Source organism: Lampetra planeri, chromosome 36 (assembly GCF_965212315.1).
Source record: "Lampetra planeri chromosome 36, kcLamPlan1.2.h2, whole genome shotgun sequence".
In the NCBI taxonomy this organism is placed as follows: domain Eukaryota; kingdom Metazoa; phylum Chordata; class Hyperoartia; order Petromyzontiformes; family Petromyzontidae; genus Lampetra; species Lampetra planeri.
The window spans coordinates 6996204-7009080 of NC_136142.1; the positions used below are offsets into that span (position 1 = coordinate 6996204).

General features: G+C 47.5%; 1 protein-coding gene across 2 annotated transcripts in view; it reads right to left on the reverse strand.

The window, feature by feature from the left end:
• NPHP4 (nephrocystin 4) overlaps nucleotides 1-12877 on the reverse strand; it is a 284183-nt gene that overhangs the window by 156897 nt on the left and 114409 nt on the right. The gene's annotated exons all lie outside the window — the stretch shown is intronic.

Below are 12877 nucleotides of genomic sequence, written 5' to 3' on the forward strand. Positions count from 1 at the left end.
TATTTGTATATCCATGATACGTTTTCACAACAGCTGGCGGAAACCATCCAAAGGTAAACATAGCATACACTTTCCACATTGTTTTACCTGATATTGAATTAATAATATATTTGCAAAGCTCATGACAAGCCTTCGCTATCTTTAAGGTGCAACCATTATCATATATCTGCCGTAACCAAACAACCTTTCTTCCAAGGTCATGACCTCGGGGTCATGGGACCGCTAACAAGTTCAAAAATGCAATATATCATGGTTAATTAAAGGAAAAATTGACCCCGTGATTACAAAACCAATTATCGCTAATAAATGTGACAAGTACATAACAATCAGTTAATTATACTCTTTGGTTCTTTCGGTAAAGTAACGTAGGTATAAAATAAAATATACCTATGTGACTTTACCAAAGAAAGAACCAAAGAGTATGGATTCCTGCGGTCACGAAAGCTTCAAATCAATCAGATAATTACCAAGCTGCTAAATTATAATTAATAGTACAAAACATTTACGATTAACGTTGCAACTGGCGCATGCTTTCCAAAATGATTAATAACTCAACCTTCACACCGACGCAGTCCACGCAAGCCTAGTGGCCACATATATTAGCATGCGCGCAATGTAAGTTGTACAATAATGAGCAGTGATTACCGGCACCACGAACACCAGCAACCGTATACTTACACGGCAATGAATAATGAACGCAGGGCTAAGGGTTGGAGCTACACAATTACGCAGCCATTACCTGTGAGGCTCCCACACGCCCGCCAAGCTAACACGTGGCCGCAACAACGTTCGCAGGCAGTTACCTCCCGCCCCCCCCCCACCAGACCCGAAAAACACGCGCGTGATAATTAGCCAGCAGCCACAACCGCGACGAGTGGCCCTCGCGTTTTACCAATTACGCGGCAAACGCGGGCCCGTTAGCGAGGCATTAGAGGGACGCACCGCTAACCCGCCAATCCGTCGTACGTTGATCTGGCGAGGCTACTTGCCGAGCCGGTGTCCCACCGCCCTACTCGCGTTCGAACCAATGAACCGACGCACCATTTGTTTCCAAGACGCACCGGCGAAGCGTTCACGCGGCCCGATGCCTTACAGCGCTCCGGCTGCCGTGCCGAGCTCAGCCCTGGTGGCGGGCACCCACGCACTTTGGGAGTTAGCGTCGCCTCCCGGCACGGGCTCTGTGCCATTAGAACGCCGCACGGCTTCCAGAGATATCGTCTCGGAGGAGGCACGAACTTTTGAAAATGTTGGGTCATTGTGGCCACCAGTGTCCGTGGGTGTCCCCTCTAACCAAGATGCCCCTGCGTCACGGTTAGGGTCTTGCGTGCATTGCAGAGGTAGCAAACGGGATTTGATTCCTTACCCGTACCCGGCCGCACCAGGGTACGGGTACCCATTCCCTACCCGTACCCTACCCGAAATGAGTGACAAACGGTTACTCACCAGTGACTCACGGCATACCCGTACCCGTACCCGGCCGCACCAGGGTCGCAAACGGCTACCCGTACCCGTACCCGGCTGGGTACGGGTAGCCGGGTATCGGGTAGGGTACGGGTATCGGGTACCCGGTTGCGACCTCTGGTGCATGGGGGGGGGGGGGGTGGCTGCAGAACGACCTTTCCGTTCTGGCATTCCTGCTGCTCGCTGCCCGCATCTTCGCCATGGTGGAAAGATGTTGTCATCCTCGCCAAGTATGCAGGAGGTCGTGGGTTTGATCCCGCCCCTGATGCCTGTATGTTTGTAGTTTGCGTGTCTCTCTTCCTGTGGTCGCGTGGATTTTTTTTATTCTACGGATCCTCCGGTTTTCCCTCCACACTTACAATCATGCGTCCACATTGTAAGCCACTTGGTCGAGCTAATATTTGTGGCCAGGTCGCTTCTTTAAAAGAGCCATATAGCCACAGTGGGCCTTACCTAGTAAAAAAAATAGCAAAAAAGAAAATTGTATTTACTTACCTTTCCTATGCTTTGCAATCCTATCGATTTTTTTAATATTCTTTGTTGTTGTAACTTTCTGACCCGCCCCTTCTGGACATCTGTGAAAAAGAGCTCCACAGCTCATCGGATTTCACCAGCATAATTGAAGATTCCAATGAATGCAGCTGCCGTGCAATGCACTGCAACAGGACCACGACAGGAGAGCTGGTGAATGATGCCGAAAATGAGCATCGCCACTGCCAATCGTTATCAGCCGAAGCGTGTGGGAGTAACGTCATCCGACAACATCCACATGCTTGTGCAGAGCTACGAGGCAACTTGGCCGAGGGCCAGAGTATCCCCCGCCACGGACGTTTTAATCCGTGCCAAGCAGTCGGGAGAGGACGGTCAAAAAAAATCATCTATAAATGTAGAAATTGTATGCGAGCATTTATCCGCATTTGACTTAGGTTTCTGGCAAAGGACTGTTCTAAAAAGCGAAGCACGTTTCCTACATGTGCACACGCATGTCTGTATGTTGCACTTATTTTGCACCATACATACTCTATCAGCGGTAGCTGTTACGAACCACATGTCGCATGCACTGAAGTAATTTTTCAATTTCTTTGTGGTGTGCCATGGTTTCAAATTGGTATATTTTGGAACTAAATGCAAGTAAACCTGATGCCAACTGGCTTGTACACCCATAGGGCATGTGACATGCCCAGTATTAGAAGTCACCAGAGGGGTCTGCTTAAGGGTGAACATAATGGCTGTCAGGGCACTTAACGACTGACATGCCAAAAGTGAATAAAGCAGCTTCTTGTGAGCGGCGAGACGGTTATATCTTTGTTACCGACAATGGCACAACACAAAAAAACACACATGTATTTTCACTTTGGAAAAAAAAATTGTTACTTGGACCAACGAAGCCGTGTACAGATGCACCGAGTGACTGACAAAGAGTGAACTACTTTGTGCAGAACATGAGAGTGAGAGAGCCATGGTGTTGGCTAAGAAATGGTTAAACTGGTAAGAACCTCCTGGTTACACCAACCCACAGGGGATTATTGTGTCCGTCCGTCCGTCGTGCATCCAAAAATGGGAGGGGTGGGGCTGGGTGGAGAGGGGAGGGTGGGGAGGGGCTGGGTGGGGAGGGTGGGGAGGGGCTGGGTGGGAAGGGGAGGGTGGGGAGGGGCTGGGTGGGGCTGGGAGGGGTGGGGCTGGGAGGGGTGGGGCTGGTCACCCCGTGGTGCCCCTACCAACGTTTAAACTACTCACACCGGCTTGTGCCCGCCCTCACAGTCGGCTATATTTGCAGAATACACCACGCCGCCGTTGACCCTGGCCATTGACCGAGCAACCCAACGTTCCTACCAGCTCCCTCCGCAGGAATGTGTTTGGAAGAAGATCAGGAGCAGCTCTCCGATGTGACTCTCGGGGGCAGTGGTGCAATCTCGACGCTATCTCAATGCGGTGCCATCTCCTGACACGCCGTGTGATCATCATAATAATAATCATTTACATTTATTTGTAAGGCGCCTTCCACTAATGTCTCAAGGCGCGTGTGAGTTTCCAAAATGGGGCCACACGCATTCCTTGACGACGCACCACACAACTCGGACCGACCGCGCCATTGGAACACAACCGGTGGTGAAACAACAACAACCCCACACACACAAAAAGACAAACTGCCCAAGGCATCGCAGCACAATGCACAATTCGCACAATGCCGGACGCGCTCAGCGGAGTTTGACACGATCGCGAAGACGAACGCACAATGGCCTCCCACCCGAGAGCAATGTGCAAGGGCCCTCATCAGGGCCCACGTGTACCCAAAGGCCAGCCTTTATTGCCGAATGTTTGCGAGTTATAAAATTGATACGTTGCTGTGCAGGGCGCAGGTGTCCGTTCCCTTGTGGAAACTATATTGTTTAAAAAAGAAAATACAAGATGTGCGTTCCCCCCCTCGCCCCCGCCGCCGCCACTCCCCTCCCCTCTTTGGCTGCATGACCTTCACTATCAACCTGTGGGGAGATTTGTATTTTTCTGTTTTCGAATTGTTTTGGGATTGTTACTGAAGGGCGCCCACTCCCCCCCCCCCCCTTTGCCGCACACAGCAGCTGCGCTAAGGTAGGTATCATTCTGGCTGCATCGCAGAGCTTTAAACAAACCGGTAAATGTTCTAATAAATGCAATTAAAAGTTAAGAATTGCACTTAACACATCCGACTGAATGTGGCCAGCCTCCAAGAAGCTTTTTACAAGTAATTATACACCTAATAACATGCACTAAAATACAGTAATTTAACATCAAATATTAACAATAAGTAATTTATTTATGATGGCACCTTTTTTTTAAAACAATGCCTTTTTCTAAAAGTTAAGCCGTACAACGTGCAGGAGATGGTAAAAAGTCATTTTCAAAGCACTTTAACTTGGTTTTTTTTCAGTTAATAGTCCCGATGACAGCTTTCATCGGGAACAATCACTCGGGATGCTCAATAATAAATTGAATGAGAGTGGAGGTGATGGGGGGGTGGGGGGTAGCTTTCATCCAACAAAAATAAATATATATATATCTTCTGCAATAAAAAAAGGGCCTTTCGTTAATCTTCCTTCGAGGCAGACTTGTCGATCAGAGACTTTTGTTAATCATGTGCATTGGCGAGCGATGACGTAGGGAACACGCAAAAAAAAAAACCGATTTTGAATGTAAGAGGTTCCTCTGAGCCAGACAGGCACTGCTAAAATGAAACGGCGTAAGGAAGCAGAGTCCCGCCGATGGCGGCAGCGACGAAAGAACGGGGAGGGAGGAAAGGCAACAAAAACAAGAAGAATAATTTATTCGCCTCTTCGGGTCACACCTGTTCGACCAAAAAGTCCGACGTTCCGTCTCGCGTGCCGGGAGCTTCTTCAGGGAACTGAAACGAGCAGCTCACTTCCTCCCACGGTATATAAACGGTGTCGCCGGCTGCGGCTGGTTGTTGCCATTTCATGATGGTGTTTGGCTCAGCTCTCTCTAAAGATGAGCTCCAGCACCCGGAGCTCATCACTCGTGCATACGAGGAGGAGACTGGGGAACATGGAAGACAGAGAGAGCTTACGAAACGGAGGGGGTTTCAAACGGTCCAGCCACGCTCGATGAACCCAATTGCTTCTCTCCACGGCGGCAACATCGAGCACGCGGTCTCTCGCCCCTAATGTCGTCCTGTCGCAGCGACGCGGTGGCGGGAAGTCATTCGTGAATCGCTGAAAAATAGCCTTCCAAAAAAGTCAGAGCAGCGCAGAGGAGCGACAAATAAACAACCGATCAGTCACTCGTAAAAAAAAACCGCCGTAGCCAGAGGGCCATGCGCTCGGATCGTTTTGCCCATTCTCCCGCGGTTTCTTTTTCGCTCGGGAGCCCTCCAAGCAGGGTTGGGGGTTGCCGACTCGAGCAGCTGCGCACCGATTTCGGACTGAGTTGACCTCGCAGCTTCGGCTCGTGTGCACTCGTGTGGTACAAAGACAAGGATCCTGCATTACCCCAACAGAGGAGTCGGGCAAAGTGCCCCCGAGCAAATTCATTTCATATGTGCATTTTGGTATCTGCGACATTCTTGCAGCACACAAAGGAGATGTGTTTACGCGTTATAAGTTTTACAGAACATGCCTGTCTTGCGTGTACTGCGGAGACTGGCTTTGGGGGAGGCGGGGCGCAAAGCGATCAAGTGCACTGGTGAGCGCGCACTACGCTACAAACCGGGGTTCGATTCCCCGTCAATGACGACTGAGAGCTCAACCAGTCTTGTGCTCCACCTTCACGAACCGGCACTGACCAGTGGTAGCGGCGACTCTCATTGGAAGTTGCCATCCCAGTTTCCCATTGGAGGGAATGTGCGATCACATGTTTCCAGATTTCAGCAACCACGTGTGTGTTTTTTACGAAATAATTGCCCTACTATTTCCGTCGCATCTTGCGTGGCCTTTCAAAGTGCTGTATCAGTCGTTGCGTTGTATTCCTTCAGGAGATGCCCTGTTGAAGCCATAACTTTTGGAGTCCAGCCCCTGCAACCTTGACCACATCATGGTCACTCTGCCTCCCTTGCTAGAGCGATTTGAAGAAACCTTGCTTAGCCTTGTCAACCAAGACCAACTCAACATGATAAGAATGGGCACTCGTCGGAATACACCCTTTATAAACTAAACGAAGTAACTTTCATTTTACCAGGTAAGGCCCACTGAGCTGTATAGCTCTTGTTGAGATGCGACCTGGCCATAAATGATAGCTTAGCAAAGTGGCTTATCACGTGGAAACTTATCGCAGCCAAATACTCTAAATGCATGTTTCTAAATGTGGAGGGAAAAACTGGAGGACCCAGAGAAAAATCCACACGACAAACATGCAAACTCCTCACATACAGGCATCAGGGGTTGGGATCGAACCCATGACCTCCGGTATACCATGCGAGGCAGGTGACGTCTCACCACTGTGGCGCCCGTATTGTCAAATAACCCCATCTCGTGACCGACATGGCTTGAGAAAACCATCATCCAGCAGTGGATTGACAATTCGCTCCATATTCTTCTTCTCAGTATTAATTTAATACACGTACAGATTTGTGTAAACGAAAAGCCAGCCGTAGGACTGCCAGCCAAAGTGGGACTTGAACAAATGTATTGAAAGATCCCCAATGCCACGTTGTTTCCAGGATATGTCATCAATCATAATTCACAAGTAAGCTTGCTTGCAATGCAACACGAGGCATTGTTTGTGATGGTGATGTTGATAGAATTCTTACAATAATTATCCAACAACATAACATTGTCTTCACCATCCCAAGGCCACCTTTGCTGCCACCTCTCATGACCCAGCGATGAAATAATAACACACCTAGCAGCGGCCACACGAGCCGATTGCATCGCTCCATCTCCTCCTTGGACGTACGCTCTCGCCGTCCCGACTACATCCATGATTACGTTGCCACGTTACCTATATTCATCTGTGCGGGGGTACAGTTTGCAATCAGTATAAATTATGAATATTCTTTCTCCGCACAAAGGTGCCTTAATGAGGACGTGATTAGCTAGGCCATGGGGGTATGGGTGGGAGTGCTGGCCACAGAGCTGCCCATCTGTTGAGGTCGTTACCAGCGCTGCCGCGGCTGCTGCAGCCTCCATTCTCTCACCGACCCCCTCCCTCTTACCACCGCTCATTTTGTTCCATCCCCGTGCATTCCCACGCGAGCGGGCAGCGCGGACGAACAGGGGCCGCGCGCATTAATTCGAAAAGTGCACGCCAAGCTCATACGCTCATTTATTCATTCGCTTGCTCGTCACCGGGTAGTGGTTGTTGTGGACGGCCCCGGGGCCTAGTGGTTTGAGCCTCCGAAACTCGGTCGGGGGTTGGCTCAGCCTATTAAACCTCCAGGGTCAGCGATGACCAATACGTGGGAAGTCGACAGGATGAAACTCGGTGCACAGTTATCTCATTGTGCCGCCGCTGCTTTCTACAACATGGCCACCATTTTCCAGTCGCTTCGAGTCGGTGATCTTAAAGCAAGGCTGTGTGCATTTTACTCCACGTGTAATTCTAACTGCACGTACAATGCACGCAGCCTTGTCTATACAATGTAAGGAATGATGATGACGATGGGAGGACCGATTCTTTGGTCGCAATCGAGCCTTTTGTCGTCTTATTTTGTTTACAGCCTGCACTCAACTCTTCCTGTCCGACGACCTTCTCGTCGTTTAGAAAAAAAAAACGTGAACATTTGATTAAAGTCAACGACGATAATCCTTGCAAAAAAAATTGCATTACGGTGGCTATAGCTAACGCTGCACCCGTCCGCACGCGATGCAGAGATGAAAGTGAGGTATCATGGGTAGGACGGCGGGGTTCGTCAGGTGGCAGGGCAAATCCCAAAGGGACCGTCTCTCACACAGCCTTCTCTGCGCACGTTCATGACCCGTGCCGGGAATTTATAATGCTACAAGATGCAAAGTCGAGTCCCGTGGACGGTGGGCCGTTGATGGAGCAAACAATCGGAATGAAGTCAACGACGATCCACTTTGTAAAAATAAAACTATCGCTATGACGATGTCGATTTTTCAGGGTGGAGATGGACGCCACCCGGGTACATTTTTCGAGCATTGCGATGCGCTCACTTTATTGCCGTCTGGACATGTGTAATAACGAACCTGTGATGGTAACCTGGCGGGGGGGGTGGAGGGGGTATTGTATCATGGCAGGGAGTGGCTTCGGAAGATGGCACCACATAACTAATTGCGGGGTTCTAGTAAAAAAAATAAGCGTCTTGTTTTATTTACCCAATATTAGCCAGGTTGTTGTAAATGCTTCGAAAATAGTACATTTCAATGGGCATTGTAATATTGGCATCGTAGAATTGTTGTTTACAAAGCGTAAACCTGGAGGTACATTTTTAAGAAATGTTCTCGGCTGAATGTGGGGAACACCCAAATACCGTATTTGATAATGTTTTCCTGAAATAATTTGTGACTGGCCTATCAATCTTACTGAAATAAAGTCAACTGTTTTATTTACCAGGTAAAGCCCACTGAGCTCATAACTCTTTTTCAGAGGTGACTCGGCCACACATCAAAGTTGCTCGTCACATGTGGGAATGTTTAGAAGCCAAAGCATCTAAATGTGGAGGGTAATACCGGAGGACTGAGAGAAAAATACAAGCGACCACAAGTTATTTTTATTATTTTATTACTTCCCTTCTACGTGACTTTACCGAAAGAACCAAGAAGATAGAGAGAACACGCGAAACTCCATATATACAGGCGTTCAGAGTCTGGATCGAACCCACGCGCTCCTGCGTACCGGGCGAGGGTGATAACCATCTCAAAACATGTGAAACCCAAAGGTCTGCCTGGATTCAAACTCAGGATCTCTCAGCAGTGGCTCAGCGCTCCGACATGCCCATCAAGAGCCCCTCGAGCCAACTCTCTTCATTTATCGAGGGGGGACAAGAAAAAAAACAAGCGCCGCGCCAATTTTCTCTCTGCCCAAGCGCTTCTCAAATGGCAGACGCAAACACAAGCCCGGACATTTATCCCAAAAGCCGCCTGCCACAATTACCCTCGGTGAGGGATCAAAGCGCGGCACATGGGCGGCTCTCCCGTGAAGCCGAAACCCAACGGCGGGAACGCGACGAAAGGATGACACGGACCAGTCTTCGGTGCCGGGATTCTGGATCGTAATGGGTGACAACAAAAAGCTCCCTCTCGACAAAAAAAAATTTCATATTGCGACGGCAGATTTATTTGTTTTGTTGATGGACGCTATCAGTCTGGCACCACCAGAACATTGGCCCTGGCATATCTTTGCAAGCAGCCTCAGGAGGGGGCCCATGGCAATTATGAGCCGTGGTAAAAATGGAAAAAATTGCGGCTTGCCGTGGCGTCGGCAGATTGCATGGCAATAACCACGGTGCTTCCTCCTCACAAATTAGTTTTCTGCTTTGTTCTTCCATTCCTTTTCGGCTTTGTGTCACTGCAAGTTTCCTTCCCTCAAAAAAAATATATTTTTTTTACATTAAATAGTTTTATCGACTGTTTGTATTTTCGTGTTTTTGAATGCATTTCAGTTATAGTTGTTGCTGGGGTAATGCTTCATATATGTTGTAAGTTATGAACATAGCCTTCCAAACGTACAGTGAGGGAAAAAAAGTATTTGATCCCCTGCTGATTTTGTAACAACAACAAAATCCAGAAAAACGCATATCAAAAATGTTATAAATTGATTTGCATTTTTTAATGAGGGAAATAAGTATTTGACCCCTCTGCAAAACATGACTTAGTACTTGGTGGCAAAACCCTTGTTGGCAATCACAGAGGTCAGACGTTTCTTGTAGTTGGCCACCAAGTTTGCACACATCTCAGGAGGGATTTTGTCCCACTCCTCTTTGCAGATCTTCTCCAAGTCATTAAGGTTTCGAGGCTGACGTTTGGCAACTCGAACCTTCAGCTCCCTCCACAGATTTTCTATGGGATTAAGGTCTGGAGACTGGCTAGGCCACTCCAGAACCTTAATGTGCTTCTTCTTGAGCCACTCCTTTGTTGCCTTGGCCGTGTGTGTTGGGTCATTGTCATGCTGGAATACCCATCCACGACCCATTTTCAATGCCCTGGCTGAGGGAAGGAGGTTCTCACCCAAGAGTTGACGGTACATGGCCCCGTCCATCGTCCCTTTGATGCGGTGAAGTTGTCCTGTCCCCTTAGCAGAAAAACACCCGCCAAAGCATAATGTTTGACGGTGGGGATGGTGTTCTTGGCGTCATAGGCAGCATTCCTCCTCCTCCAAACACGGCGAGTTGAGTTGATGCCAAAGAGCTCGATTTTGGTCTCATCTGACCACAACACTTTCACCCAGTTGTCCTCTGAATCATTCAGATGTTCATTGGCAAACTTCAGACGGGCATGTATATGTGCTTTCTTGAGCAGGGGGACCTTGCGGGCGCTGCAGGATTTCAGTCCTTCATGGCGTAGTGTGATACCAACTGTTTTCTTGGTGACTATGGTCCCAGCTGCCTTGAGATCATTGTTCTGGGCTGATTCCTCACCGTTTTCATGATCATTGCAACTCCACGAGGTGAGATATTGCATGAAGCCCCAGGCCGAGGGAGATTGACAGTTCTTTTGTGTTTCTTCCATTTGCGAATAATCGCACCAACTGTTGTCACCTTCTCACCAAGCTGCTTGGCGATGGTCTTGTAGCCCATTCCGGCCTTGTGTAGGTCTACAATCTTGTCCCTGACATCCTTGGATAACTGTTTGGTCTTGGCCATGGTGGAGAGTTTGGAATGTGATTGATTGATTGCTTCTGTGAACAGGTGTCTTTTATACAGGTAACAAGCTGAGATTAGGAGCACTCCCTTTAAGAGTGTGCTCCTAATCTCAGCTCGTTACCTGTATAAAAGACACCTGGGAGCCAAAAATCTTTCTGATTGAGAGGGGGTCAAATACTTATTCCCCTCATTAAAATGCAAATCAATTTACAACATTTTTGACATGCGTTTTTCTGGATTTTTTTATTGTTATTCTGTCTCTCACTGTTCAAATAAACCTACCATAAAAATTATAGACAGATGATTTCTTTGTCAGTGGGCAAACGTACAAAATCAGCAGGGGATCAAATACTTTTTTCCCTCACTGTACTTTCAAACAATTAATTGCAGTATCCAGTTTTGTAACGTGCCCTTTTCTTAGAAACAAATCAACCGCCTGAGTCACGCATTACAACGGTTACGTAACTACATTTTAAATGAGGGGAATTACTTTCAGGTCGGGGAGCCGAACGAGCGCTCTCATCGCACAACTCCCACGCGAACAAGTCGTCAGCGGGAATAATGGAAAAGCTCATGAACAAACGTTAACTCACTTGCTTCTCGTTTTTCACTGTTACACGTGACAGCCTAGGTTTAATGTTTGTATGTTGAACTTCTTTCGCACCGTACGTAGCCAACTGTGCTAATCGGAGGTGCGGGAGAAGGACAAAAAACGAAACAGAAAAAGCAGTTATAAAGAAATGAGTTTTCAATCTAGATGATTTAGAAGTGCATAGCTCCAGTGGCTTCCTATTATCCGAAGGAAGAGCGTTCCAAATGGTCGCAGAAGCACATTTGAAAGCGCGTGATGCGGTGACTGCGGATGACCGGAGTTTGAGACAAATGAAGTAAAAAAAATAATCACACACCGACACACAGACACCAACCTGTAAAAAAGACACGAACACATGTACCGTATCTATCCATGCACACATACACACACACACATAAAGGAGAAAAATACCATCTCCTATTTGGCTGACCACCTTTGTTCTCACAATGCTGATGTTGAACTTTTTTTTGTATGTTGAACTTTTTTTTGTATGTTGAACTTTTTTTTGTATGTTGAACTTTTTTTTGTATGTTGAACTTTTTTTGCACCATACGTAGCCAACCGTGCTAATCAGAGGTGCGGGGGAAGGACATATTCGAGGAAAGGCCATGCCAAGTTCAGTTAACACTTCCCACTCTATGTGCATGTCCAGGAATTACACCCAGATTGTCAAAGCAGGCCAACCACTACCCCACTTTTTCTTCTTGGTTCTTTCGGTAAAGTCACGTAGAAGGGAAATAATAAAATAATAAAAATAAAACATAATAAAATACAATTCTCACGACGTTTCGGCCACAACGCAAGCAGCCGTCCTCAGGTGAAGAACAGGTCTGTCGGAAAGACAGCGTCCCTTCTACGTGACTTTACCGAAAGAACCCAGGAGATGAATCCCTGCAGTCACGAAAGATTTAAATCGAAATTTACCCTACCCCACTGTTTCTACTCTGGGCTGTATAATCAAAAAGTCAGGCTCACCCATTCTCAAATAAACTTTGGGCTGTCCTCAGCCCATGTTGGTGGCCAGTCGCGGAAAAACCATATTCCTGTGACAGGGACCAGTCTCTGGTCCCTGTCACAGGAATATTGCACGGTTCCCCAGGAGGTTGTTCATTCTACAGACCTCGGCAGTGATGATGATTATATGAATCAGACCAAGGGCTTTAGGTCACAGCTGCGTTGAGAATCCAAGGGGGACAAGTAAAGAATGAAAAACATAGTAAGTCGCTAAAGGGATTTTACTTAAATATCGTTTCTAAATGCAGAGCGATATGGTGAGAGTAGCCACTGGGCACAGGGAAACAAACGTGAAACCTCATCCTGCCAGCAGTACAATTGGGCAACATCCAATGCACGAAATGCATTTAATACTGCAGCATACAGACTGCGTGCATTGGAATGCAGTGGCTTGCACAACAATACGAGTGCACACTAGCTGAAATAAATTACACGTCGAAACTCCAATTATAACATCGAGGATGAGTTTGCGTATTTTTCTAACAATGCTTGAAAATTTAACACGTAGGCTTTCGCGACCAATATTATTCATAATATAAGTTTTTGGGTCAGATCGC